A 27700-nucleotide genomic window follows, 5' to 3' on the forward strand; every position below is an offset into this window, starting at 1 on the left:
CCACCTATGTCTTCTTCATCCATTGTATTTCATCTATTCATTGCTTCAATGTGTACAGTTGCAGTAACTGATAATCCCTTGTTTTAATATACCTTGAACCAAGTCATCAGTTAAAACATTGACTAGGTTAAGACTAAGAAGAAAAAATCTTGTAAGAATGTTATAAAAGACCTATAGGTTAATTCATTCATTCATCACATTTTATTGAGTGCCTGCTATATGCCAGGTATTTTCTAATCTCCTGGAGATATGAAGGCAAATAAAATAAAATCTGTTGACAGAGATCCAGAAAACAATGTGCTTTGGGTATTGCTCTTCAGTCATCAGTGAATGCATCTAACTTTACTAAATCGACACAAATATTTGAGCCTGGGTCAGGATCTCTGATGCATAGAGAAGATATAGCAGTGAACAAGTCGGTGACAATTCCTGTCGTCATAAAGTTGTCAGTCTTATCTGTACTGTCATCTTGTCCTTGTTTCTCTATTTTTGGCTACCAGGCAATCATGAAAGACTTTGTCACAGGACTTTCTGAGATCTGTAACTCACATCAGTGATCTATCCCTGCTCTACCAATGCAGACATCCTATTAGAAAAGAAAAAGAGATTAATTGCTCTGAGTTATCCTGTTTCTTTTCTAAGTACTAACCTAATGTTGAAGTTGATTTTTATTTTCTAGAGCCTGATACCAGCAAATCAGCAGAATCTAGAATCCAGTTTTTCCCTTTCAAAAAAGTGAGCTGTTTATCTTTAATCTTCACTACTCTCTACCAACTTGAACTTTATCCAGCCCATTTTCCCTCTTGGTAGAACCCCCCCCCCCCTCTATCTTCTATTGTCCATGTCTGCTCTGCTGTTAGACTTTACTTTCTTTTTCTCTAGTTATATTCCTACTTATCTCTCTTAGAAGCTTCTCTAGAGGGGATATCCATAGTCAGAGCAATTGATTTTTAGAAAAGGTGGAGGAAAGAGAACCACAGAGATGATGAATCCCACTGCAATTATCTGTGCTTAGGTCTTACTTTGAATATAGATGTTTGGTATTAGATCAATATTCATTAGTGGTATACACTCTCTGGGTTTGACTGTGTTTCAAGGCTAGGAGAGTGGCTACATATGGAACTGTTGGCAGAAAGGATTTACCTCAGGACAGATGAATTGAAAAGAAGTTATTTATATTTTCTACATATCATAGTGCCTGGTCCTATTATGGGCAGCTCAGTGCCCCTGAATTTCAGGTAGAACTCTAAATACGGAAAAAGTCATTACTATTAAAGCCCAAATCTTCTGTTTCCTCTCTTGTAATCCATAACATGATAATCTCCACACAGTGAGAGTTGATTAATACCTAATGTTGGATTCCAGTGCTAGTAACTTCAAAAGGATCTGGTAAATCTTGTGATCCAGCCACCTTTCCATGACAGCTATAACTGTTGCCTTACTATAAGACACTTTAAAACAACACAAAGAATAGCAATAAGAACAATAGAGGCGGCAACAAACCTCAGTCTCTTGCAAAACCCCGATTCCACATCTATGCTGTGCAAAGTCAATACTTCCCACTAGTTGCCTTATACTGTCTCCACTTTCTCTCCCATTTCACAATGCAGGACTTTCCCACTGAAATCAATCACTCTTTGTCTCAGCTCATGTTTTCCTATGTACAGGAGTTAGAATGGTTCTGGACCGTTAATTGGCTATAAATCCATCTCTAAAACACAGAACATGTCAGCTGCTTTTATAAACCCTTGATGTTCCATTTTGCTTCAGTGCCTTTTTTATAAACCTAATTGTGTTAATGCACTGGCATATTTATTGTTCACCTTTTCACCCTTTATGCTGATCCCTGGCTGCCCACGGGGTCCTTTCAGTCGATCAAAACCACAATCCCCTTATGTAAGAAAGGTCACATTTACTCTAACAATGGGAACCCACAGCCATGTGTTGCCTCAGTGTGGGTCACCAAGGGGCACATCAAAGCAAAGGCTGTGACTTGCATGGATCCCTTTTGAGTTTTTACTTTCCCACTTTCAGACACAGAGACACAGGGATGATTTTTATAAAATTTTGACTGTCACTCAGACTCATTATGAGTTCTGAGACAGAAAATGGGAAGTGCTTATCGAAAAGAAATAAGTCTTTTCTTCACTCAGGCTTAGACTAGAATTTTTCTGAACATGACCCAGGACAAGGAAAGAACAGAGTGGGAGAGTGGAGCAGCTAGGGGAATTCAGATGTCAAGTCTCCTGGACAGCAAGAGACATGTGGAGGATGTAAGTTCTGTCACATGCTAGGTTAGTTTGTTCATTTATCCCTTTCTCCATCCATCCATCCATTCATCTATCCCTTACACTGTAGAGATGTTAGGAGCAGAGAGATGCTTTGGGGCCTGAATGAGGTTTAAAGACTGTGCAAGATGGGAATTTGGGTGAACTGGAAGACACAGGCCCTGTCTTAAAGAGGTGGCCACTACTCAGCCTCAGGATCTTCTAAGCAGGAGTACAGGTCCAGCATGAATTGAATTCAGTCCAGTGTGAACTAAAGTCTCAAGAGAAGCAGGAAACCCAGCTCTTATGATAAATCTTGCAACATTCATTTATCTATCTATATATCTATTTATCTATCTATCTTTATTTTTGAGAGAGAGAGAGAGAGAAAGAGACAGTGCGAGTGGGGGAGGAACAGAGAGAGAGGGAGACACAGAATCTGCCAGGCTCCGAGCTGTCAGCACAGAGCCCAATGGGGGGCTTGAACCCATGAACCACGAGATCATGACCTGAGCTGAAGTTGGACTCTCAACCGACTGAGCCACCCAGGTGCCCTGAAATCTCCTAACTTTTAAGAGTTAACAACTATCTGAAAGTTTTAAGATCACTGTTCAGAATGGATCTGCAGTTTGAATTTGACTAGCACTTCAGGACACTCAAAACTCCACTGTCCTCCTGGACCTTTGGGGAGGCCAGAAGTGATTACGCTACAAAGTAGTGGATGGAGAGGGCCAAATGGGAAAGAAAATAATGATGGTTTCAAGGAGAGAGATTAAACTCAGCTGGGATAATCAAGGCTTCTTGACAAATCTAAGACCTGATCTCAGCTTTAAAGAATAGGTCTTGGGACACCCGGGTGGCTCAGTCAGTTAAATGCCCAACTGTTGATTTCAGCTCAGGTAATGATCTCATGGTTCATGAGTTCGAGCCCCCCATAGGGCTTTGCACTGGCAGCATGAAGCCTGCTTGGGATTCTCTCTGTCTCTGTCTCTGTCTGTCCCTCTTTTGCCACCTCTCCCCATCCCCTGAGCCTGTGTGTGCATTCTCTCTGTCTCTCTTTCTCAAAGTAAATAAATAAACTTAAAAGAAAAAAAGAATAGGTCTTGAAGACCTTACAGAATGTTATAGGTGTGATGGAAGGAGAATTAGGAACTGGGGAGAAGACATACATAAAGGCACAGAAATAAACAATCTTAAGGTGAGTGTAGAGTATTGTATGTAATCAAAATGGGAGTTTGTGTAAATCTGGAATGAGATTGAAACTAGATTATCGAGGGCTCTAAAACCAGGCTCAGACGTTAAATTTTATTAACATTCAACTGGTGGTGAAGAGGCATTGAAAGGTTTCAGAGAAGTGAAAAAGAGAAAATGTTTTTAAAAAGTTATTGGTATCTGTGTGTAGGATAATGAGAAATGGGAGAGACTATAAGAAAACTAGAGACAATTGTAGCAATGCAGGCATAAACTAGGAAGAAACAGTGGTAACGGAAAAGAGACAGATGGGGGAAGTCCTGAGAAGAAAACGTGAGCAAGACTAATTGGTGTTTAAAATATGCCAAGTCTAGGGATGCCTGGGTGACTTAGTCAGCTGAGCATCTGACTCTTGATTTTGGCTCAGGTCATGATCTCAGGGTTCGTGGGATCAAGTCCCCAGTCGGGCTCTGCACGGACAGCATGGAGCCTGCTTGGGATTCTCTCTTCCTCCTTGTCTCTCTGCCCTCCCCCCCGCCACCCCAAATAAATGAATGAATGAATGAATGAATGAATAAATAAGCCAAATCTATACCTGAGATGTTTCTACCTCTAGGTTTCTGGCCCTCCTCTAGCCAAGGGAGGTTGTGTGATGAGAGTTCCTTGGAGTGATAGTCGGAGATGGGACACCAAGTAAGGTCCATAATCTTACTAGTCTTACTAATTCATCTGTCACTGGTGCCTGTCCTGGGGACAGGAGTCCAGAATTGGTGCAAAAGTGCCAATTAGGGGTCAGGAGTCTGATGGAAAAGTGAGTGCCCTTTACTAACCATCAGAGGCCACAGATCACAGGAGCCAGGATTGCAGGGTAGATAATGCTGGGACACAATGGTTTATAGGTTTCTGTGCTTGCATTCTTGGATGCGTGAACCAGAGGTTGATTATGAAAGCACTCTATGTACTTTTTTAATGTTTCTTTTGAGGGCTTGATTAGTCAGTCAGATTTTGAATAGCAAATAACAAAGTCAAAATATACTTTGATGTGGAAAAGTATTGAATAGGATGTTCCAGAAAAAGGAGACAAAATTTATATGCATAGTCTAATATTATCTTGTTTAAAAAACTGTCCCTATTTTTTGGTCTTCTCTCTCCTGTTATTTAAAAAAAAAAATTGAGATATAATTCACATGTCATAAAGCTCACCCTCTTAAAAGTATACAATTTAGTGACTTTTAGTATATTTACAGAGCTGTGCAATGATCACACTAATTCCAGAACATTTTCAGAATGCCAATGGTTGGGTCATAAGATAATTCTGTGTCTAACTTATTGAGGAAATGCCAAACTGTTTTTCAAAGCAGCTGCACTATTTTACATTTCCACTGGCAATGTATGAAGGTTTTAATGCTCCCACGTCTTTGCCAATACTTGCTACTGTTCTTCTCTCTCTCTTTTAAAGGTTTTTTATTATAGCCATTCTAGTGGGTATGGTAATAAGTTATTGTGGTTTTGACTTCTATTTCCTTGATGGCAGTGATATTGAGCTTTTTTTTTTTTTTTTTGGATGTGCTTATTGGCTATTTGTATATCTTCTTTCAGAGGAATATCTATTCAAATCCTTTGTCTGTTTTTTGTTGGGTTGTCTCTGTGTTGTTGAGTTTTAAGTCTCCTGCCATTTTTGTTGGCTTTGCTTTTGTGCAAAAAAGGGTGGTCTTGCATGTACTGACTGCCTCTGAATCCTTTCTTATGGTGATCTGACCATTCAAACCATAATTGGTGTATTATTTTGGCTCTTTATACCAAGAATAGCAGGGCACCTGGGTGGCTCAGTTGGTTAAGCGTCCAACTTCAGCTTAAGTCATGATCTCACGGCTTATGAGTTCAAGCCCTGCATCGGGCTCCTTGCTGTCAGTGCAGACCCCGCTTCAGATCCTCTGTCCCCCTCTCTTTGCCCCTCCCCTGCTTGCACTCTCTCAAAATAATAAAATAATAATAAAGAGTATACAAAGAATAGCAGTTGGTTCCAGCTTCAGAAGTACCAGCACCAGTTAGGCAGTACCTCCTCTTTAGAGACCCCCAATTTGGAGGTTCATCCTCTGAGTTTTTGAGTTTTAATGACTTCAACCTCTTTCCTTTGCCCCCAGCTTTTGGGGTGACAGCTGCTTCCTGACACAGTTATAGTCTCTTTATTACCTCAGACTCCTCTGTTTGCTCTTTTAGTTTTCCAAGATCTGTTTAACCAATTCCACATACAGTATTAAATTCTCTCTGTGGAAACAACTGTTGTGGTTTCTGGTGTCTGATTTCCCGATTAATGTAATTGTTTATTTATTTATTTATTTATTTATTTATTTGGGAGGGAGAGAGAGAGAGAGAGAGAGTGTGTGTGTGCGTGTGTGCACGTGTGCGTGTGTACACAAGTGGGGGAAGGGCAGAGGAAGAGAAAGAGAGAATCCCGAGCGAACTCCATGCTCAGCTTGGAGACTGATGTGGGGCTCAATCTCACAACTGTGAGACCATGACCTGAGTCAAATTCAAGAGTCAGACACTCAACCAACTGACTACCCAGGCACCCCTAATTGTTTAAATTTATTGTTACTTTCCAACTCTGGTTCAAGATTCTAATTTAGCTTCTGCTGGACTAAACCTCTAGCTATTGATCAGTAGTTTTTTCACAAAGACAGTGAGTTGGTGGCTGCACCATCTTTTTTGCTAAAATAAAACATATCTCTTTAAATTTATTTTGGACAGGAATGTACCTTTTAATAAAGAGTGTCCATGTCTAACATGTTAATCAGTATTAAGTTCTCGTTAGGTACCAGAAATGGCTTTGCTTGGAGTGAAATAAGCACAGAAAGGCTAGAACCCTACTTTCAAGTGGATTTATCCCAGTGTCAGTTGTGAAGAAGACATTCCTCAAAGGACCTGATGGTTTCCCTGGCCAAGAAAAATTCTAACTTTGAGCTGTCCCCAACTGTGAGTCTAAGACCTAATAAAGGAGATTCTGGACACTGGTCATTTGCTGGCATCAGTCTTTATTGACTGATAATCCCTTTAGATCTAGTGTTTGGAAGTGTCTTTCATATGGTTGTATCCTTGAGGATCCAGTAAGATTCTCAGTATGCAAAACATTCTCCTGGACCCTTAGAAGAATGTTCAAGTTGTGATAAATACATTCACTTGGCCCTGATGGGGATTCTCATTAGCTTCACCCTGATGTTTCTGTTCATGCATAACACTGTCTCTGCAAAGACCCTCTCCCTTCCATTCCATGATATGCAGTCATATCCTTCTATAACCTGTCCCCAGCAGCTATTCCCACCCACTGGCTTGTAGTGTTAAAAACGTTATATACTTATCTCATTGCTAAATAGAGAAGGGTGGCCTAGTTTTTCCAGAGCCAAAGGCTCACTACAGTATAAATGACAAGATCATCCACTTTTCTGGAGAAGGAGAATGTATTTCAGACATCCCTGATAACCAAATTTATTCTGTATCTCACACATAGCTAACAGGGAGGGATCTCTCTGTGCATTAGGAAAGCACAGAACTTAGGACTTTCTCCTGGGAGAGACCAGCCCCACATGCACAGCCTAGAACCACTAGCACTGACCCAGCAGGTGTAGCAGGATGTCAAGGGATGAGGATCCAGGAACATGAGCAACCTTGGCTGGGGTCTCCTAGGGTCTTCTCCAGCTCCAGGACTATCTCCTGGCACCCCTACTACTTTTAGGTACAGGGGGAATTCTGGCCCCCTCTCATTGGCCCCTCCCCCTTCCCTCTGGGTTCCCTCCAGGTTTCTCCCCCAGCCCTCCTATGCATTGCCATGCCTCACTATGCCATGGTGGCCTGGAAGATGTCCCCTAGCTTTCCTTGGCTCCATAGTTTCCCTCAGAAGTGCCTTCTCTCAGCCTGAAAGTAGAGGGTCCAGGGCCAGCCTGGAGACATGGAGGTGCTGCTAAGCTCTTCAGCAAACCCTGAACTTCTGGTGGGAGGAAACTGGAAAGTGGCAGGGCAGGATCAGGGAGAGACACCGGGTCTGTGGTGTGGGCAGGTGGCAGACTGAGAAAGGGGTGATTGGAGGTGGGGATCGGGTGTGATTCCATGGCCAAGAGGAGCATTTGCTTTTAGTATTCTTTTTTCAAATTATATTAAATTCTGGTGACTTAACATATAGTATAATAATGGTTTCAGGAATAGAACTGGTGATTCATCACTTAGGTATACCACCCAGTGCTCAGCACAAGTTCCTTCCTTAATATCCATCACCCATTTAGCCCATTCCACACCCATCTCCCCTCCAGCAACCCTCAGTTTGTTCTCAATAGTTAAGAGTCTCTTATGGTTTGCTTCCCCTTCTCTCGCTCTCTTCCCCTATCTTCATCTGTTTTGTGTCTTAAATTCCACATGTGAGTGAAATCATATGATATTTGTCTCTCTCTGACTGATTTATTTTGCTTGGCATAATACACCCTAGCTCCATCCACGTCATTGCAAATGGCAAGATTTGATTCTTTTTGATGGCTAAGAGACATTCCATTGTATATATATACCACATCTTCTTCTTCTATTCATCAGTTGATGGACATTTGGACTTTTTCCATAATTCGGCTATTGTTAATAATGCTGCTATAAGCATTGGGGTGCATGTACCCCTTGCTCTGAGTATTTTAAGATGCTGTTTAAAAGGCACAATATTCATGCTCCTGCCTGGCCCTGTGCCATTCCAACCACTCACTAACTCACTGACAAGCCTCCCTCTGCGGTTCACTTCATGCTCATAGGTCCAGCAGCCTCACATGATGACTTAGCAGACCATCAGTTTTCACTGGATTTATATGGGTGGCTACCTTTGGAGTCTATCTGAAAATCTGTATGATATTATGTCATGTGACTGTGAGATGGCTTTTAGCAGCTTCTGCCCTACCTTCTGCTTGTTCCAGTAGTAGGTTCTTGGTTGAACAACTGAGAACTGTCTGGTGGGACAGAACACATACTGTGGACTCTTAATTTATCTCATCTGATCTAAGATTTGCTTTTAAAAGTGTTTGATTTGAACTATTGGGACCTCATCAAGATAAAACGCTTCTGCACAGCAAAGGAAACAATCAATAAAACTAAAAGGCAGCCTATACAATGGATGAAGATATTTGCAAATGACATATCTGATAAGCAGTTAGTATCCACAATCTGTAAAGAACTTATCAAACTCAACAGCCAAAAACCATATAATCCAGTTAAACAATGGGCAGAAGACGCGAACAGACATTTTTCTAAAGAAGAAATCCAGATGGCTAACAGACACATGAAGAGATGCTCAACATCACTCATCATTAGGGAAGTACAAATCAAAACTACAATGAGATATCACCTTACACCAGTTGAATGACTAAAATCAACAACACAGTAAACAACAGATGTTAGCCAGGATGCAGAGAAAGGGGATCCTTCTTACACTGTTGGTGGGAATGCAAACTGGTGCAGCCACTCTGGAAAACAAGTGTGGAGGTTCCTCACAAAAGTTAAAAGTAGAACTACCCCAGGATCCAGCAATTAGACTAATAGGTATTTACCCAAAGGATACAAAAATACTGATTTGAAGGGGTTCATGCACCCCAATGTTTATAGTAGCATTATCAACAGTAGCCAAATTATGGAAAGAGCCCAGTTGTCTGTCATTGACTAATGAATGGACAAAGAAGATGTGGTATCTGTATACACAAGAATGAAATTTTGCCACTTGCAATGATGTGGTTGGAGCTACAGAGTATTATGTTAAGCAAAATAAATCAGTCAGAGAGACAAATATCATAAAATTTCACTCATATGTGGAATTTAAGAAGTAAAACAGGTGAACATAGGGGAAGAGGCAAAAAAGAGAGAGTGAGACAAACCATAAAAAACTCTTACCTATAGACAGCAAACTGAGAGTTGCTGGAGGGGAGGTGGGCCTGGGATGGGCTAAATGGGTTATAGGTATTAAGGAGGGCACTTGTTGTGATGATCACTGTGTTATATGTAAGTGAGGAATCACTGAATTCTACTCCTGAAACCAATTTTACCACATATGTTGACTAAGTAGAATTTAAATAAAAAATAGAATTAAGAAAATTAAAGTATTTGATTTGAGTTGATGAAATTGTGAGACTATTCATGCCTTAAGAATTTTCAGGGCACCTGGGTGGCTCAGTCGGTTGGGGTCTGACTTTTGGTTTTGGCTTGGGTCATGATCTCACGGTTTGTGGGTTCAAGCCCCACATCAGGCTCTGTGCTGGCAGTGTGGAGCATACTTGGGATTCTCTCTCTCCTTTTCTTTGCCCCTACTCTGCTTGCTCGCTCTCTCTCTCTCTCAAAATAAATAAGCTTAAAAAAAAGAATTTAGAAAGACTGGATTTTTTAAGGAAGTAGATTTTTTTAAACCTAATTGCTTAAAGTCATAATTGAATTTCTTAGAATTTTAATATTTATCCATTTTACTTACTTGAATATCATTGTTTCAGTTCCACTTAAAAAAATCTGTTGTCTGTGTAAAATGGGTCAACTTTAGACTTAATAAGACTTATAAATGTTTATGTATATATTGTGAAATGATCTGACGTTTTATTTATTTTTTTATGTTCTGAATTTTAAAAAAACTTTTTTATTGAGTATATTTGACTTATATGTGTATTTAAGGCATACAATGTGTTAATTTGATGCACTTATATACTGCAATGTGATTGCCATTCAGTGATATTTAAAATCTTTGTCACAATACATAATTATCCTTTCTTTTTAGTGGATAGGATAATGATGTTTTAGTCTCTTAGCAAGTTTGCTGACTGTATTGCAATATTGTTGTCTGTATTCATTATACTGTGCATTGGATCTCTACATCTTATTTACTACCCATTGCAAATTTGTACCCTTAAAACAACATTGATCTTATCTCCCCCACTCCCTAAGGACATTTTAAGTTAAGGGAGTAGTTCCTCATTATTGAGTAGACTGATGTTATGGTAGAATCAACCTTTGCTCTGTGCCTTTTCATCCTGGTCAAAAACTTTCTTAATTTCTCAACATTAAAAAAAGTTAAGAAGTATTTTTTACAACTAATGTCAATATAAAGTTTTCAATTAGGTCAATAGTCCATTATATAGAAATTATAACATTAATATTATTTAAATGATATATTGAAAATAAAAAATAAGTTGCTAAGTACTTTATACACGAATCAAGGTACATAGAAGCATTCTTCCTGCAAAATTAGTGACCTTATTAAGATACTGCTCACCTTTTAACTTCTATTAGAAAATTAATGACTTGAAGTGGAGATAGCTAGAAATGTCTTAATGAGTTAACAATTTCTTACTCAATAGAAAATTCTTGATGTGTTATTTTGGTAACAAGTTTCCATATTCTTTAGGACAGTTCTGTGACTCAGATGTACTTACATTCTGAAAGCCTCATTTAATGTGGCAGGAGTTTAGCTGAATGCATATGAAGTTTGACAGTTTTCTAACTAGGGTTTCAGGCATATGAGATATTCTCTTTCATGCTGTGTACATTTTGACTTATAGTCTGATAAAATTATGTCTTCAACTATGATTGTGCATCAATTAGCCAACAGTTGTAACTGTCCCATATAAGTCTTATTTTTCTTAATAACATTTAATGTTAATAAATAATATTTCTTAATAACATTTAATTTACTCTCTTAACATTTTTAAGACATTTAAAACAAATTATAATTTATTTCATAAAATATATAACTATAAAATGCATGGCCATAGAGATTAAATTAGATTTATTATTATGAATGAATTAATTAATATGACTCTCACTTCAAAAGAGAAATGTACCTTCTATATTAAATGAAGATGATTAACCTGTAGCTACTTGAGAGCCTCTCCTTAGCAGACATTTATTACATGTCTCTGTTTACAAAAATTACTAGTGATATGAAGAAAGACATTTATTTTAAACAGAGACAAATAGGGCCCCTGGGTGGCTCAGTTGGTTGGGGGTCCTACTTTGGCTCAGGTCATGATCTTGCGGTCTGTGAGCTCGAGCCCCACGTCAGGCTCTGTGCTGACAGCTCAGAGCCTGGAGCCTGCTTTGGATTCTGTGTCCCCCTCTCTTTCTTCCCCTCCTCCACTCACACACTGTTTCTCTCTGTCTCTCAAAAATGAATAAATGTTAAAAAAATTTAAAAAAACAGAGACAGGGGCACCTGGGTGGCTCAGTCGGTTGGGCGTCCGACTTTGGCTCAGGTCACGATCTTGTGGTCCGTGAGTTCGAGCCCCGCGTTGGGCTCTGGGCTGATGGCTCAGAGCCTGGACCCTGCTTCCAATTCTGTGTCTCCCTCTCTCTCTGCCCCTCCCCCGTTTATGCTCTGTCTCTCTCTGTCTCAAAAATAAATAAACGTTAAAAAAAAAATTAAAAAAAAAACAGAGACAAATAATAAGTGTACATTAAGGATAACATCTTCAAGATAATCTAAATCAAAATCCAGTCATCTTATGTATATATAATTGCAGAGTGATTAAAAGCTCTATGTGGAAAGACCATTCATGTGGTCTAGAAAAATATTCCTTCAAGAATTAGATTTTTAAACAAGCTGTTATGTTAAAAATGAATTAATATACATGCTAAAAAATGTGAACAGTTTAAAAAGTATAGAGTGAAAAGAAAATTTTTCTTCTGTCCCAGTGTCCAGTTTCCCAGTCTTCTTGCATCAGAAGCAACTTTCTGTTACCATTTTCTCATGTGGGTTCCCAGATATATCTTATATGCACATATATCTCCTTTAAAAACCACAACAATAAAGGGGAATATAATATAAACATTGTTTTATATTTTTGCATTTTATTTTCTCCACTTATATGTCTTGGTTATTATTTTAATCAGTATATAAATATATATAACTCATTCTTTTACTGCTGTGTAGTATTTTATTACATAACTGTACCATAATTTATTTAACTCTTTTTTTTTTAGATCGAAACATTTATGTTTTGTGTTACAAAAACAAAAATAAAAAATCCAAGCAGTTAATGAAATAAACATATTTTAAGTGTCCCATCCTAGATTCTCTGTCCTAGAATTTAGTAACAAGTTCAAGCTTAGGTTGCTTCAACACTTCCAGATGCTATGAGGTCTCCATCTTATAACCATGTGTCTCTGATTTACCTCATATCAGATTGGAGAAGTTACCCTCTACATTGTCAAAATCCCAGTTATTTTCCTAGACATCTGCTTCTTCATTTTCATCTAAACCAGCCCAGTCTTCCTTGGGGAACTCCCTGAACTCGTTGTCCTCCTCCCAGAGACCTAAGTCCACCAGCTGCTTTTTCTCTGACATTGCAACCCTTCATGCCAAAAAAACCTCTCAGGCCAGTGGCAAAGTTGAAATCCTCACTTTCCCTCACCACTGCTGCCTGTAAGGAGGCCAGCTCTACCTTAAAGACATGGGATATTTAACTCTCTTTATTATATGATTTTAGGATTCTTTTTCTATTCAAGCAAAATCATCATGAACTTCCTTGTACAAGGGTCTTTGAATAGAAATGAGAGCTTAGTGGTGGAATAAAATGTTAGATGTGAAATTGTTGGGTGAAAGGGTATATGCATTTAAGTTTTGAATTATATTAATTATTTTGCTAAGTTTCTTATGTGTTGCTAAACATATAGCAGCCCCAACAGGGGCCACCTGTCATACTTCACTCTTGCCAACAGCACAGTATATTTTCAGTTTTTTTGAACTTTTCAATTTGATAAAGTAGAAGATAGTATTTCATTGATGTTTTCACTTCTATTTCTTTACCGTAAGGCTGAATATATTTTAAAGCTTTTTAAAAAAGTGTTTATTTATTTTTGAGAGAGACAGACAGAGTGTGAGCGGGGGAGGTGTAGATAGAGAGAGGGCGACACAGAATCTGAAGCAGCTTCCAGGCTCTGAGCTGTCAGCACAGAGCCCGATGGGGGGCTCAAACTCACCAACCGTGAGATCATGACCTGAGCTGAAGCTGGACACTTAACCGGCTGAACCACCCAGATGCCCCTAGGCTGAAAATATTTTAACGTGTATTAAAACCATTTGTTTCCCCCTTTTCAATTATTCATCAAATATTTATTGGCCATATACAATATGCCGTGCATTGTGCCAGGTAATGTAAAAATGAACCAAATACATCCAATCTGTGATTCATGTAACTTACTCTCTAGTAGGGAGGTAGACATGAAACAATTCAATGCAGAAACAATTATTTGATTACCATTGTGCTAAGGGTAGGGTGTCATAAGAGTGTATAACAGAGGGCCTATCCTAGTCAAGGAGGTTAAGGAGGACTTCCTGGAGAAATAAACTGAGACCGGAAGAAGTACTGGAGTTAATAGGATGCTAATAGCAACATCCCAATGTCTTGGTCCCCCTTCCCTACCTCTCCCAGATCCTAGAGAATGACTGTACCTCCTTCTTACAGCAGACTCAGGGTCACCTCACCACGAGCTGATCAGAGAACAAGATGGGAATGCAAATCTGATTCAGTCATTTTCATTATTTGATCTGGTAAAACATTTGGTGGTCATTGTTACTGCTGAAATGTTCAGCAATATTACTGCTGAAATCAGTGATGAGATTTTGTTTTAAAATATGTTAATTTTAGCTCTTCCTCTCGGTCCCATATTGAACTCGAGTTGGAAGAGGCGAGTCCGGTCTCAAAATGGAGGTAAAACCGCCGCCCGGTCGCCCCCAGCCCGACTCTGGCCGTTGCCGCCGCCGCTGGAGGGGAGGTGGGCCATGATCCAAAGGAACCAGAACAGTTGAGAAAACTGTTTATTGGTGGTTTGAGCTTTGAAACTACAGATGATAGTTTAAGAGAACATTGTGAAAAATGGGGCACACTTACAGATTGTGTGGTGATGAGAGACCCCCAAACAAAACGTTCCAGGGGTTTTGGTTTTGTGACTTACTCTTGTGTGGAGGAGGTGGATGCAGCAATGTGTGCTCGACCACACAAGGTTGATGGGCGTGTAGTGGAACCAAAGAGAGCTGTTTCTAGAGAGGATTCTGTAAAGCCTGGTGCCCATCTAACTGTGAAGAAAATTTTTGTTGGTGGTATTAAAGAAGATACAGAAGAATATAATTTGAGAGACTACTTTGAAAAGTATGGCAAGATTGAAACCATAGAAGTTATGGAGGACAGGCAGAGTGGAAAAAAGAGAGGATTTGCTTTTGTAACTTTTGATGATCATGATACAGTGATAAAATTGTTCAGAAATACCACACAATTAATGGGCATAATTGTGAAGTGAAAAAGGCCCTTTCTAAACAAGAAATGCAGTCTGCTGGATCGCAAAGAGGTTGTGGAGGTGGATCTGGCAACTTTATGGGTCGTGGAGGAAACTTTGGAGGTGGTGGTAACTTTGGCCGCGGTGGAAACTTTGGTGGAAGAGGAGGCTATGGTGGTGGAGGTGGTGGCAGCAGAGGTAGTTATGGAGGAGGTGATGGTGGATATAATGGATTTGGAGGTGATGGTGGCAACTGTGGTGGTGGTCCTGGTTATAGTAGTAGAGGAGGCTATGGTGGAGGTGGACCAGGATATGGAAACCAAGGAGGTTGATATGGTGGCGGTGGTGGAGGATATGATGGTTACAATGAAGGAGGAAATTTTGGAGGTAACTATGGTGGTGGTGGGAACTATAATGATTTTGGAAATTATAGTGGACAACAGCAATCAAATTATGGACCCATGAAGGGGGGCAGTTTTGGTGGAAGAAGCTCGGGCAGTCCCTATGGTGGTGGTTATGGATCTGGTGGTGGAAGTGGTGGATATGGTAGCAGAAGGTTCTAAAAATTTTCAGAAGAAAAGGGCTACAGTTCTTAGCAGGAGAGAGAGCGAGGAGTTGTCAGGAAAGCTGCAGGTTACTTTGAGACAGTTGTCCCAAATGCATTAGAGGAACTGTAAAAATCTGCCACAGAAGGAACGATGATCCATAGTCGGAAAAGTTACCGCAGCTTAAACAGGAAACCCTTCTTGTTCAGGACCGTCATAGCCACAGTTTGCAAAAAGTACAGCTATTGATTAATGCAATGTAGTGTCAATTAGATGTACATTCCCGAGGTCTTTTATCTGTTGTAGCTTTGTCTTTTTCTTTTTCTTTTCATTACATCAGGTACATTGCCCTGTAAATTGTGGTAGTGGTACCAGGAATAAAAAATTAAGGAATTTTTAACTTTTCAAAAAAAATATGTTAATTTTAATATCCTGTTTGTTAATTTGCCAAAGATCAAGAGATAAATAAATTGAGTTCATCCGGACTATTTGATAAAATGACAAGTTTTTCTTCCCTCCAAATCTTACATTCTTTTTCCTTTGACTGTCAAAAATCAGATGCTTTCACCTGACCTTAATGTTTTATGACAGTTGCAAAATCATGGAAGTTTGCTGAAGATATCTTTTTTCAGTTATAGCCCTTTAAAACATTGAGACCTTGGTCAACTAATCTTCAACAAAACAGGAAAGAATATCCAACAGAAAAAAGACAGTCTCTTCAACAAATGGTGGTGGGTAGGGGCACCTGGGTGGCTCAGTCGGTTAAGCATCCGACTTTGGCTCAGGTCATGATCTCACGGTCCGTGAGTTCAAGTCCCGCATCGGGCTCTGTGCTGACCGTTCAGAGCCTGGAGCCTGTTTCAGATTCTGTGTCTCCCTCTCTCTGACCCTCCCCCATTCATGGGCACAGGCAGTAATCTCTTTCACCTTGGCTGGAGCAACTTCTTACTAGACATATCGTCAGAGGCAAGGGAAACAAAAGCAAAAATGAACTACTGGGACTTCATCAAGATAAAATTCCTCTGCACAGCAAAGGACAAAAGCAATAAAACTAAAAGGCAGCCTATGGAATGGGAGAAGGTATTTACATATGGCATATCTTATAAAGGGTTAGTATCCAAAATCTATAAAGAACTTATCAAGCTCAACACCCACAAAACAAATAACCCAGTTAAGAAATGGGTAGAAGACATGAATAGACATTTTTCCAAAGAAGACATCTAGATGGCTAACAGACACATGAAAAGAGCTCCACATCACTCATCATCAGGGAAATGCAAATCAAAACTACGATGAGATACCACCTCACACCTGTTAGAATGGCTAAAATTAACACAAGAAACAACAGATGTTGGTGAGGATGTGGAGAAAGGAGGACACTCTACACTGTTGGTGGGAATGCAAACTGGTACAGACACTCTGAAAATCAATATGGAGATTCCTCAAAAGTTAAAAACAAAACTATCCTATGACCCAGCAATTGCACTACTAGGTATTTACCCAAAGGGTACAAAAATAGAGATTCGAAGGCGTGCATACACCCTGTTGTTTATAGCAGTATTATCAACAGTTGCCAAACTATGGAAAGAACCCAAATGTCCATCGACAGATGAATGGATAAAGAAGATGTGGTATATATATATATATATAATGGAATATTACTCAGCCATCAAAAAGAATGAAATCTTGCCATTTGCAACAACGTGGATGGAGCTAGGGTGTATTATGCTAAGTGAAATAAGTCAGTCAGAGAGAGACAAATACCATATGATTTCACTCATGTGGAATTTAACAAACAAAAGAGATAAACATATGGGAGGGGGAAAAAGGGAGAGGAAGGGAAACCATAAGAGATTTTTAACTTTAGGAAACAAACTGAAGGTTGATAGAGGGAGGTGGGTGATGGGTGTTAAGGAGGGTACTTGTTATGATGAGCACTGGGTGTTTTATTAAATGATGAACCACTGAATTCTACTCCTAAAACCAATATTGCACTGTATATTAACTAACTAGAATTTAAATAAAAAATTTGAAAAAAGAAAAAAATACTGAGATCTTGAGTGCAAAATTTCATATTTGCATTATAGAGAAATGAGAGCAGGAAGACATTTTTTAATTAAAAAAAAAAGAATGAAATTGACAGTTAGCAAATAACTTGGGGAAAGAATTCTGAGAAGTCATGTGACCTTAACCTAGCCCTCATCATGTCACCTTGTAATCATATCATCATGTTCTAATTCTGTCTGACACCATCTGAGGATTGCATTGTGTAGTTAAAAAGATTTGGGTTTCTCCCCAATCTGAACCATTGGTACTGTAAGATCCATGTGGTTATGACTAGTATATTAACTTCTTGAAGACTAGTTGGTTTGGCTTTTGTGGGATGTTAATGGCTACTTTGATAGCTACATGGGGTGCTCAACCTTTCTTTACAGTTACCTTGGAAAATCACATCTGTATTTTTGTTTGCTGATTTGTTTATTGTAATTATTTTTTATTTTTATCAAAGCAATCATCCACATAATTAAAAATAAATAGTATTACCTCAATTTTCTGCAACTCTTATTCCTAACTTCCTAAAACTACCCACTATTTAGTATTTTAACTGTTTTTCCAAATATTTGCCTCTGTGTTTCTAAATGTGGAATTTATACTGCTTTATCTTGATTTAATAATTTTAGATAGTATATTATATATGTCCTGTTATGGTAGATGTGGATTTAACAGTTTAGTACTCAGAGTATCAGGCTGCACCCTCCTTCCTCTGCATACCCCCACCATAAAAAAATCCAAAACAATTAGAATGCTTTCAAGTGAGGATTACAGAAAACCCTGACTCTACTGGCTTAAAAAAGACATTTATTATTTCTATTTAACAGAAATCTAAACACAGTGTCTCTCAAAGCTGCATAATTCAGTGCATCATCAAAACATGAGTACTTCTGAGCTTTGTTTTCCTATCGTTGGGGTGTTGACTTTGTCTTTAAGTTGCCCTCATGATTGCTGAATGGTGGTAGCAAATTTAGTTGTCTTTAACATATATTCACAGAAAGAAGAGGAGACTGACTCTTCCTTGCACTTCTGTTTAAGAAGCCCTTCAACTAACTGACTTGGATCTAAGTCTCTTCCTAAAACTATCACAACTGAAGAGATGGATGGGATTATCATGATTGGGACTAACTAAATTTACCTTTTGGGTGTGGTATTGGGATCAACCTCTCCTAAAGAATGTTGCCAGAAAGAAAATTGTAGATACCTGAACAAAACCTAGGTAGAAGGGGCAGCTGGGTGGCTGTTGGCTAAACATTTAACTCTTGGTTTCAGCTCAGGTCATGATCTCATGGTTTGTGAGTTTGAGCCCCAGTCAGACTCTGTGCCTACGGCAGGGAGCCTACTTGCAATTCTCTCCCCCACTCTCTCCCCTCTCTCTTTGCCCCTCCCCCACTTGCTGTCTCTGTCTCTCTCAAAATAAATAAACAAACGTAACAACAACAACAAAAAACCTAAGTGGAAGAAGGTGGGACAGGGAAGGAAGGAATATTGGGTAGACAGCAGCACTCCACCATCATAATAGAATTATAATTTTTGGTTCAATAATTGGATAGCATCATACTATGCAAATATTGTTTACTCCTGAGCCAAATAATGTATTATGATTTAACTTCTTTGCGTTTAGAGGTCTTGTGCTTGTTCTTCCTGGAGTTGATGATTGTAACATTTGCTTTATGCTTGTGTACCTTTCAGTACTTATCCTTAATTTTTTCCATGAGATTTGTCAAACTCCTCTCAATAATTTCTCCAAAGCTAGGCAAGTCACATAGTTTATTAACTTTGTTTTTTCTGGGAACTTTCCTCCCAGAGTCCTCTTGACTGGTTCTCTGTGTTGGCTGTCATCCTGCAACTATTCTTTGACTCATTCCTAAAGTAGACACCCTGGTTTTTAGAAACCATGATTTTTCTGTTTCTTGATTTATTTACTTATTTTGCTGGACACATTTTAATTTTCTAATAAAGGAAGTAAACTTGTTACCCTTTGTATGTCTGTAAATGCTTTTTAGTCCACTCTAAAGCCTAGCCAGGTGGAAATTCTAAGTTGATTATAAGTTGCAAGACATATCTTTCAAAAACTTTAAGACTTCTGATCTTTTGTCTTCTGTCATCTAAGGTCATTATTGAGAAGATCAACACCATTCTCATTTCTGAACATTTGTATGTGACCTTTATTCTCTCTTCTGAAGATTTAAAGGATTTTCATGTTATCCCCAGTAGTCACTACTTATGTGATGCTGTCCTTGGAATGGGGCTTTTGAAATTAATGGTGTTGGTCACTTGGCCAAGTCCTTTTAGGCTACAGACTTCTGTCCTCAGCACCACTAGTTGTCTTGAATTATTTGTTAGATTATCACTCTTTCATTTGGTCTTTTTTCCTCTTCCTGGTACTCAGAACTATCAGATGTTCCATAATCAGGACTGATTATTCAATTTTCTTATCTTTTGTAACTTTCTCCTATTCCCCTGCTTTCTTCTTCTCTACTTTCTGGAAAGACTTTATTTTCTGACCCTTCTATTTAAAATTTTTTTTTTAGCATTTATTTATTTTTGAGACAGAGACAGAGCATGAACAGGGGAGGGTCAGAGAGAGAGGGAGACACAGAATCTGAAACAGGCTCCAGGCTCTGAACTATCAGCACAGAGCCCCACACGGGGCTCGAACTCACGGACTGTGAGATCACGACCTGAGCTGAAGTTGGACGCTTAACCGACTGAGCCACCCAGGCACCCCTCTAATCCTTCTATTTAATTAGAAAGTTTTTAGTGTATAGATTTTTTTTTTTTAAGAGAGAGAGAGAGAGAGAGAGAGAGAGAAAGTGTGTGTGAGTGGGGGGAGGGGACAGAGAGAGAATCTTAAGCAGGCTCCATGCTCCGTGTGAAGCCTGATGCGGGGCTCAGTCCTACAACCCTGGGATCATGACCTGAGCTGAAATCAAAAGTGAGACACTCAACCAACTGAGCTACCCAGATGCCCCTAGTATACAAATGTTTAATTTCCAAGAGGTCTTTCCTGTTCTTGGATTATCTGTTTTCCTTGTACCTGTTCTTTTTTTCAGGCTACTCTTCTCTTATTTCTCTGAAGCTATTCTTTATAAGTTTTTATCTCTTCTTTGTATTGTGTCCTCCTTTTCCCTCCCACTCCTCAAAAATTTTAAGTTTTCTTTCTCCCTTTCTTTTCATATTATTTGCTTGTTTGGGTCTTTCTAAAACATGTTGCTGTTTTCCAGAAACATCTGATGAATCTTAGGCATTCATTATATTTAAGGGTGGAGCCCTAAACTGTTGGTTGGCTGTCTGTGTGTAGCCACTTCTTCTATGAGGTCTTTCATAATTCCTCTAACGTATGTGATTTTTTTTACCCTTTTAATCCCCAAAGCATTTTGAGTCTTTCCTATTGCATTCATATTCTGCTTTACATCAGTTTCCTCTAAACTAGCCTTGTAAATGTAAACTCTCCTGTGAGATATGGATTCATTCCCCTGGGATAATGACTTCAACCGAGGCTGGATAACCCTGGAGCATTTTGTGTTTCTTCCATTTCACTGTCAGTGCTGCTTATCACTGTCCATTCAGGGACATGGTTGGAATTCCTGCATTATCCTTGCATAATCTGGTAAAAACAAGTATAGAATAGTTTGGTAAATTTACTAAATAAAAGTTACAGGTATTTTCTTTTTGCATTTTCATTGATCTGTGGGCAGGGCAGTTATCCTCTAAGTCCTTGGCTTTGCCATAATCAGGGAGCAGCAAATGACACTCCAAGAAGCCACAAAAGAAGGATTGCTAAGAACTAGAGTGATTCTTATGCAAACATTGTATCAAATTGGACTGTATAATATATGCCTCTCAACTCAAGACAAAAATACAATCAGAAAAAGTGTTTCTTTGAAGGATGATGGGGGGCACCTGGGTGGGTCAGTCGGTTAAGCGTCCTACTTTGGCTCAGGTCGTGATCTCGCAATTCGTGAGTTCGAGCCCCACATCAGGCTCTGTGCTCTGTGCTGACAGCTCAGAGCCTGGAGACTGCTTCACACTCTGTGTCTCCCTCTCTCTGCCCCTTCCCCGCTCATACTCTGTCTCTCAAAAATGAATAAATGTTGAAAAAAAATTAAAAAAAAAAGAGTGGGATGCTTCACCTACTAAGACACCCAGGCACCCCTGTTCTTGAAGGATGATGAAGAGCTTCTAAGCAATATAGTGCTTTCCAGCAACAGTTTTGATTAAAGAAAAAATGTTTCAAAGTGAATATGTTTTTCTCAACTTCTTTAGCAATAGTCATTGTTCACTTGGTTATTAAGAAAATATATAAAGTATATATTTTAAAGAAGATAAGAATGATTTTAGTACTAATAGATTAAATACTGAACTTCTCTGTTAAGGACTAGAAAGAATATTTACCTTGAAATATTGTTTATATAATTATATATCATGAAACAATGGTTGGTGGGAAAATTAATTATGTTTTTAAAAAAATTGGATCAATTGATATAATAGTTGATAGAAAGCTTGCTAAGAGGATGGAGGGATGGCTAAATGGGCAAGGGGCATTAAGGAGGACACTTGTTGTATGAGCACTGGGTGTTATATGTAGGGGATGAATCACTGGAACCTAGTCCTGAAACCATTATTGCACTATATGCTAACTAACTTGGATGTATATTAAAAAAAAAAAAAAAAAAAAGAAAGAAAAGAAAGCTTGCTAAGATTTTCTGAAAGAGGAAAAGGTAAATTTTGTTGATGGTGAACAGTTCAAGATTTGCTTCCCTTTGCAGTGGAAAAAAAAAATTGACTCTGACCATTTTCCTGAATCTTAAAGTTCATTGCTTAATTAATTCCCTGAAAACTGTAGTGTGTGAGTATGTATGTTTATGTGCCTGTGTGTATACTTGGCAAGGTTGAGGTGATAAATGGAGACGAAAACAGTGATTTATCTCAGAGAAGCCTTACCTTACTTTGATAACTCAAAATGGGGAAATAATGACAAAAATAAAAGTAGATGTGCATTCAGGATAATCTTACATGTGTTCAAGTGATGGTCAAGAAAGTGTGGCAGTTTTTTTTTTTTTTTTTTTTAACGTTTATTTATTTTTGAGACAGAGAGAGACAGAGCATGAACGGGGGAGGGTCAGAGAGAGAGGGAGACACAGAATCTGAAACAGGCTCCAGGCTCTGAGCTGTCAGCACAGAGCCCGACGCGGGTCTTGAACTCACGGACCGCGAGATCATGACCCGAGCAGAAGTTGGACACTCAACCGACTGAGCCACCCAGGCGCCCCGAAAGTGTGGCAGTTTTTAAAAATTGGCTGCAATTTCTTTGACACCCCTACTATTGAGAGAGTACATTTCCCCTTCCTTTGAATCTCAGCTGGCTTGTGACTCACTTAACCAATAGATGCAGCAGAAGTGATGCTGTGTCACTTCTGAAGCTAGGCCAGAGAAGTGATGTAGATTCAGGTTTTGGAACCCTGAACCACCATGTAAGTTCCCATGCTGCCATGATGGCAGAAAATCTAGGTCACACGAGATGCCATGTGTAGCTGCTCAGCACCAGCTAAGATCTGACAGGCAGCATCACCAGCCAGACATGTCAGTGATTATACCTCTAGGTAACTAGCACTTCTTTCCCTCCCATGCCAGAAAGTCAGTCCTAGCTGTTGAATCTTCCTATCTAAGACATGAAATACCATGGAAGCAGAGGCAAGTCTTATTCACTGTGCCCTGTTGTAATTCCTGACTCACAGAATTCATCAGGATAATAAAATGGTTGTTTTAAGGTGCTAACTTATGGAGTAATTTGCTACATGGCAATAGTGAATAAAATAGAAGGGATCAAAGGGAGTAGATTCATTAGATTCCATGGGAAGAAAACTAGGTTAAGAGATGACTATTGAGTGGAAGCAAAATTTCTTTCTTTTTAATTAATTATTATTATTTTTTTTAAAGTTTATTTTTGAGAGAGAGACACAGACACATACACACAGAGCATGAGCAGGGGAGGGGCAGAGAGAGAGGGAGACACAGAATCTGAAGCAGGCTCCAGGCTCTGAGCTGTCAGCACAGAGACTGATGTGGGGCTCGAACTTACGAACCATAAGATTATGACCTGATGATCAAAGTCTGATGCTCATCCGACTGAGCCACCCAGGCACCCCTAGTAGAAGCAAATTTCTAAACACACGGATAAGCCATGAGCAAGGCTTCATGTGGTGGTCCTTAATTCTGTTGATACCACCCTGGGAACTCTCCTTCATGCATATTACTTTAACAGCAACCACAAGAATTGCACAAGAGTTAAAATACTAATGTTCTCTTTTTCTGTCCAGTCTTTCATGAGTTGCTCCAGCTTTAATGGAATGTTGCTGGGTGGTGTAGTTACCCTTTCTTAGAGCTGTTGGTTACATCTGAAACAGTGTTTTTAATACTGACAATGAAGTTATATTAAGAACATTAGTAAATGGAATCATATCAAACATTAGGAAGTTAAGTTCACACATGTAGGACTCCACACTGTACAACTCACTTATCTAATTTACAAATAATGTCACTTAACTCTTATAGGTGGGTAGTTAAGCTCATGGGCACACTCAGTCTGGGCTGTCACCCAGCATTTCCTGAGATGCCCAGCAAGCAGCAAATCTTGTAATTCAGAATTTTCTTTCAAGTTCACTCCATTGGTTTTTTTTAATTTAAGTAATCTCTATACCCAATCTGGGAATTTGAACTCACAACCTCAAGGTCAAGAGTCATGTGCTTTTCTTCCTGGGCCATCCAGGTGCCCCAAGTTCACTCCCTTAGAACCATCATTTCCCTTTACTGTTGCTCCTGACTCTGCTGTTTTTGTTTTTGTTTGTTTGTTTGTTTTTTGGCTGTGAACATTTTTACCTCTTACTTCCATTGAAGATACAGATGGAGCAGTAGGCATCAACTCACTAAATTATTCTCCATACATCTTTCTGGGGTTGCCGAGCTATGGGTACACAAACTATTTTGTTGTTGATGGAGGAGAGGACACCTGATCTTTTTGCAGATGGTTGCCAACTTGTTTATCCTTTTCTTTTATTGCTTTTTCTCCAGAGAGGTACTTTCTGTTTCCATTGGTTTTTGTTGTTTTTTTTTTTTTTTTTTTTTTTTTTTTTTTTTTTGTGGACCCCTGTTTTCCAGGACTCTCTTATTACATGCATATATTGTACTGAGGGCAAATAAGAATTGAGGTGGGTTAATACTTAGTCATAACTTAGATGTGTTAACATTTAACTTTCTTTTTTTCCCCCTCTATACTTAACCTATGTTGTTCATGAGTCCTTGTTTCCTCTAATAGTAGAAAACACTTGTAATAGGATCTATAAATGGAAGTTTAAGCTGGGATCTTAAAATGACAAATGCCAGATGGCAGAGTGGATTGTGAGATCACAGAATAGAATTTGTAAAATTTGAAGGAAGTTTCTAAACCTTTCTCATATTGAAGTTCTAAAGGATAGCATTGGAAATGGGAAGAAGGGATTGACAGAGGATGTTTTTGAACAGAGCTCTGTTGTAAGCTTTCTGTACCTCGTTTTCCCTCATCTCAAATCTGGAGAGAAGAGTTTCTCAGAAATCTTGATACATGATTCATGCAGTTTGGTGGGAGGAGGGTGGCAGTGTGGACTGGTGTCTGACTTCTGACTGAAAAATGTAAAAGGCAGGAATGTGGACTATCCAGCTGATCCAAGGTGGGAGCAAAGGATGCGTGTGTGTTTACTCCATCAGATACAGTCATTGGGAGAAAGAACAGACCTGGGGCTCTTTTAAATCTTGTCTAAGCCTGGACTGAGTGATAGGAACCCAAGGGAGAGAACGGATGGTGGAATGCTGAGGTGGAGCAGCTAGGCAAAGGAAAATGTATTCACCAGGACTAGAAATGAAGTTGAATATTCCCAGTGAGGATTTCTGAAGGGGCTCACAAAAGGTACTATAAGTTAGAGCCAGCTTTGGACATCTGTCAGACCAGAGGGCAAGGACCATGGATAGTCTTGATCAAGTACTAACTTTCCTGTTCTCCTTCCCTGCTCCTCTTTCCCTTTCTCCTCCTCCTGCTTTGACCTTTGATGAGTCAGAAAACACAGCTAGCAAGGTAGCAAGATAGGGGTAGAAACCTATGTTGGGGAAATAGCATCATGTTCTATTCTTTGGGGCTACCTATAAAGCCCCAGTTGAAAGAGGGGAAAGTTGAATTGTTAAATCAAATTAAATTGATAATTACTTGAGATTGCTTTTATTACCAGATTACTTTTTTTTTCCTGAATTGATATTTTGTTTGCAACTTGATGTAACCATTTGGGCTTTTTGTTATGTAAGAATGACCAGAAAAATTCTGGGACTGCCTGAATTTCATCCAGGGTAAAAGGAAGGAACCAAGGAGCAGACTATGTATGTGAACGCTCCTCTTCCCCCAACCTAGAAAGGTCTTTAATCCTTCTTGTGGGGCTAAAATTCTGCCCTTCCTTATTTTCTAAATGGCACTGTTGTTATAAACTCTAAAAGAAAAAAAAAGTCTTTTGGGCTTTGGCTGATATCTTGCCAGTCAAATCTTGTTGCAATTCAAAACAAAACCATTACTGTACCTTATCAAGCACTTGCAACTTAGTCCCTTTGCTTTTTTTTTTTTTCTAAAAAGACAAAATGTTTTATTTTAAAACATTGGAAAACCATTGAAAGACACATGTCCATTATATAACTGTGAACGTGAAATATTTGGAAACTGTAAATTCTCTAAAATGTGGTAGGCACTTCTAAAGAGCTAAATACTGCAAATTATTCTACTGTATGTCTTCTCTAATATCAACAATACTTGATATGATGAAAAATACCAAGAAGACCCAACTAAATATTCAAAGTCACCATCTTAAGTTCAATGTAATTACACAAGTGAAAGTTTTGTCCAAGATGTTCCTGACATGGGAAGCTTCTAGATGAATTTCAGAAATGTTAACAAAAGTATCTTCGTTTTCTGCCTCTGAATGTTTGAATACTGTTGTATGGTTGGTTAAAATCCACTACAGATATGGGTTCAAGGCCAGCCCAAGGGTCTTCAAGCATCGAAGGCTTGAAATAACTTTCCCACTCATTAGACATTCTTTTTTCTCCACCACACACTGATCCAAAGGGTGTAGATGTCCTTGAAGAACCCTCGGGGTGGGTTTCCTGCTGCCCTGGGGAATATCCGAATTGCAACCCCACGGGTGACTTGGAGTAGGAGCCAGAATAGCTACCAGGGTACTGAGACCCAAATCACCCCTCTTTCCTTCTACTCCAGGAAGCTGCTGCCCTGTGGTGGAGATTGGCTGCTCCTGTAGGCCTAGACCCGGCCCAAACCACAGGCAGCGTGTGGCACACAGTCCCCCACCATCACAAGAGGAGGGTAGCTGTGGTCGCCTACGCCCGGGTACCCCGGAAGCTGCTTCCCTTAGTCCCTTTGCTTTTGCTTTGAAACAGTTGTGTCTTCTGTGAACTGATGAAGAGACTCAGTTGGCCTCTTTCTTCTAGGCTATATGTAGGGAGCTTCAGGGAAACCAGGAATTACTAAAGGTTATGAGACCAAAACTGCATCAGTTCAATATTTTAAAAATATGATCCTGACACGTGCCAGTTATTAGGCAGGCCTATGGCATATATTTCCACTTGTCTCCATTTGGCTTATAATGTCAAGGAAGGGTATGGCATTCATAAAGTTGTCTCTGAGCTGTACAAACAACTGTGGAAATATCAGCTGACTCCATTTCAGCAATTGTAGTGACTAGGGAGGAATTAATGCTTCCCTGACTTTATGGAGTTGTGAGACCTTGGTTGGTGGAGCAGAATAGAATAGAATAGAATAGAATAAAATAAAATAAAATAAAATAAAATAAAATAAAATAAAATAAAAATAAAATAAAAGTAAGTAAAATCAAAGCCAAATGATACTAGAGGAGATGCTGGAGGAAGACATTTATTGTCAATCAATATGGCATCTGAACTTGGAACACTGCACGTAAGAGTCTTCATTATCTCAGTTATGGTTCCAGGAGCCAGGAGCTCTTTTTTATTCAGATCCTACTCTTGTGGTAAAAGAAAGAGAGAAAGAAAGAAAGAAAGAAAGAAAGAAAGAAAGAAAGAAAGAAAAGGAAGAAAGAAAGAGAAAAGAGATGAGTGAAGTTTAGGTGCAGATAGAACAGTGTCTCAACAGTTTGGGGCTGCGGCTCCTCAAGGAACATGGAACAAAATGGTTCAACCAGCATTGTGGAACTAACTGTATGTACAATTACACACATAATAGTATTTAATACTATTGTTGAACATGGAGTGACATTTTAATGGTACAAAACTGGGAAAGTCTTATTGGTCATGCTCCTTGAAAGA

General features: G+C 39.2%; 2 pseudogenes; one reads left to right on the top strand and one right to left on the bottom strand.

Moving 5' to 3' along the window:
* Positions 1–12588: 12588 nt before the first annotated feature.
* On the bottom strand, positions 12589–12801 carry LOC132671294 (26S proteasome complex subunit SEM1 pseudogene; annotated as a pseudogene).
* Positions 12802–14146: 1345 nt separating this feature from the next.
* Positions 14147–15442, top strand: LOC132671113 (heterogeneous nuclear ribonucleoprotein A3 pseudogene; annotated as a pseudogene).
* The last annotated feature ends 12258 nt before the right edge of the window (positions 15443–27700 follow it).

This window comes from Panthera onca, chromosome C1 (genome assembly GCF_046562875.1).
Source record: "Panthera onca isolate mPanOnc1 chromosome C1, mPanOnc1 haplotype 2, whole genome shotgun sequence".
NCBI classification, from domain to species: domain Eukaryota; kingdom Metazoa; phylum Chordata; class Mammalia; order Carnivora; family Felidae; genus Panthera; species Panthera onca.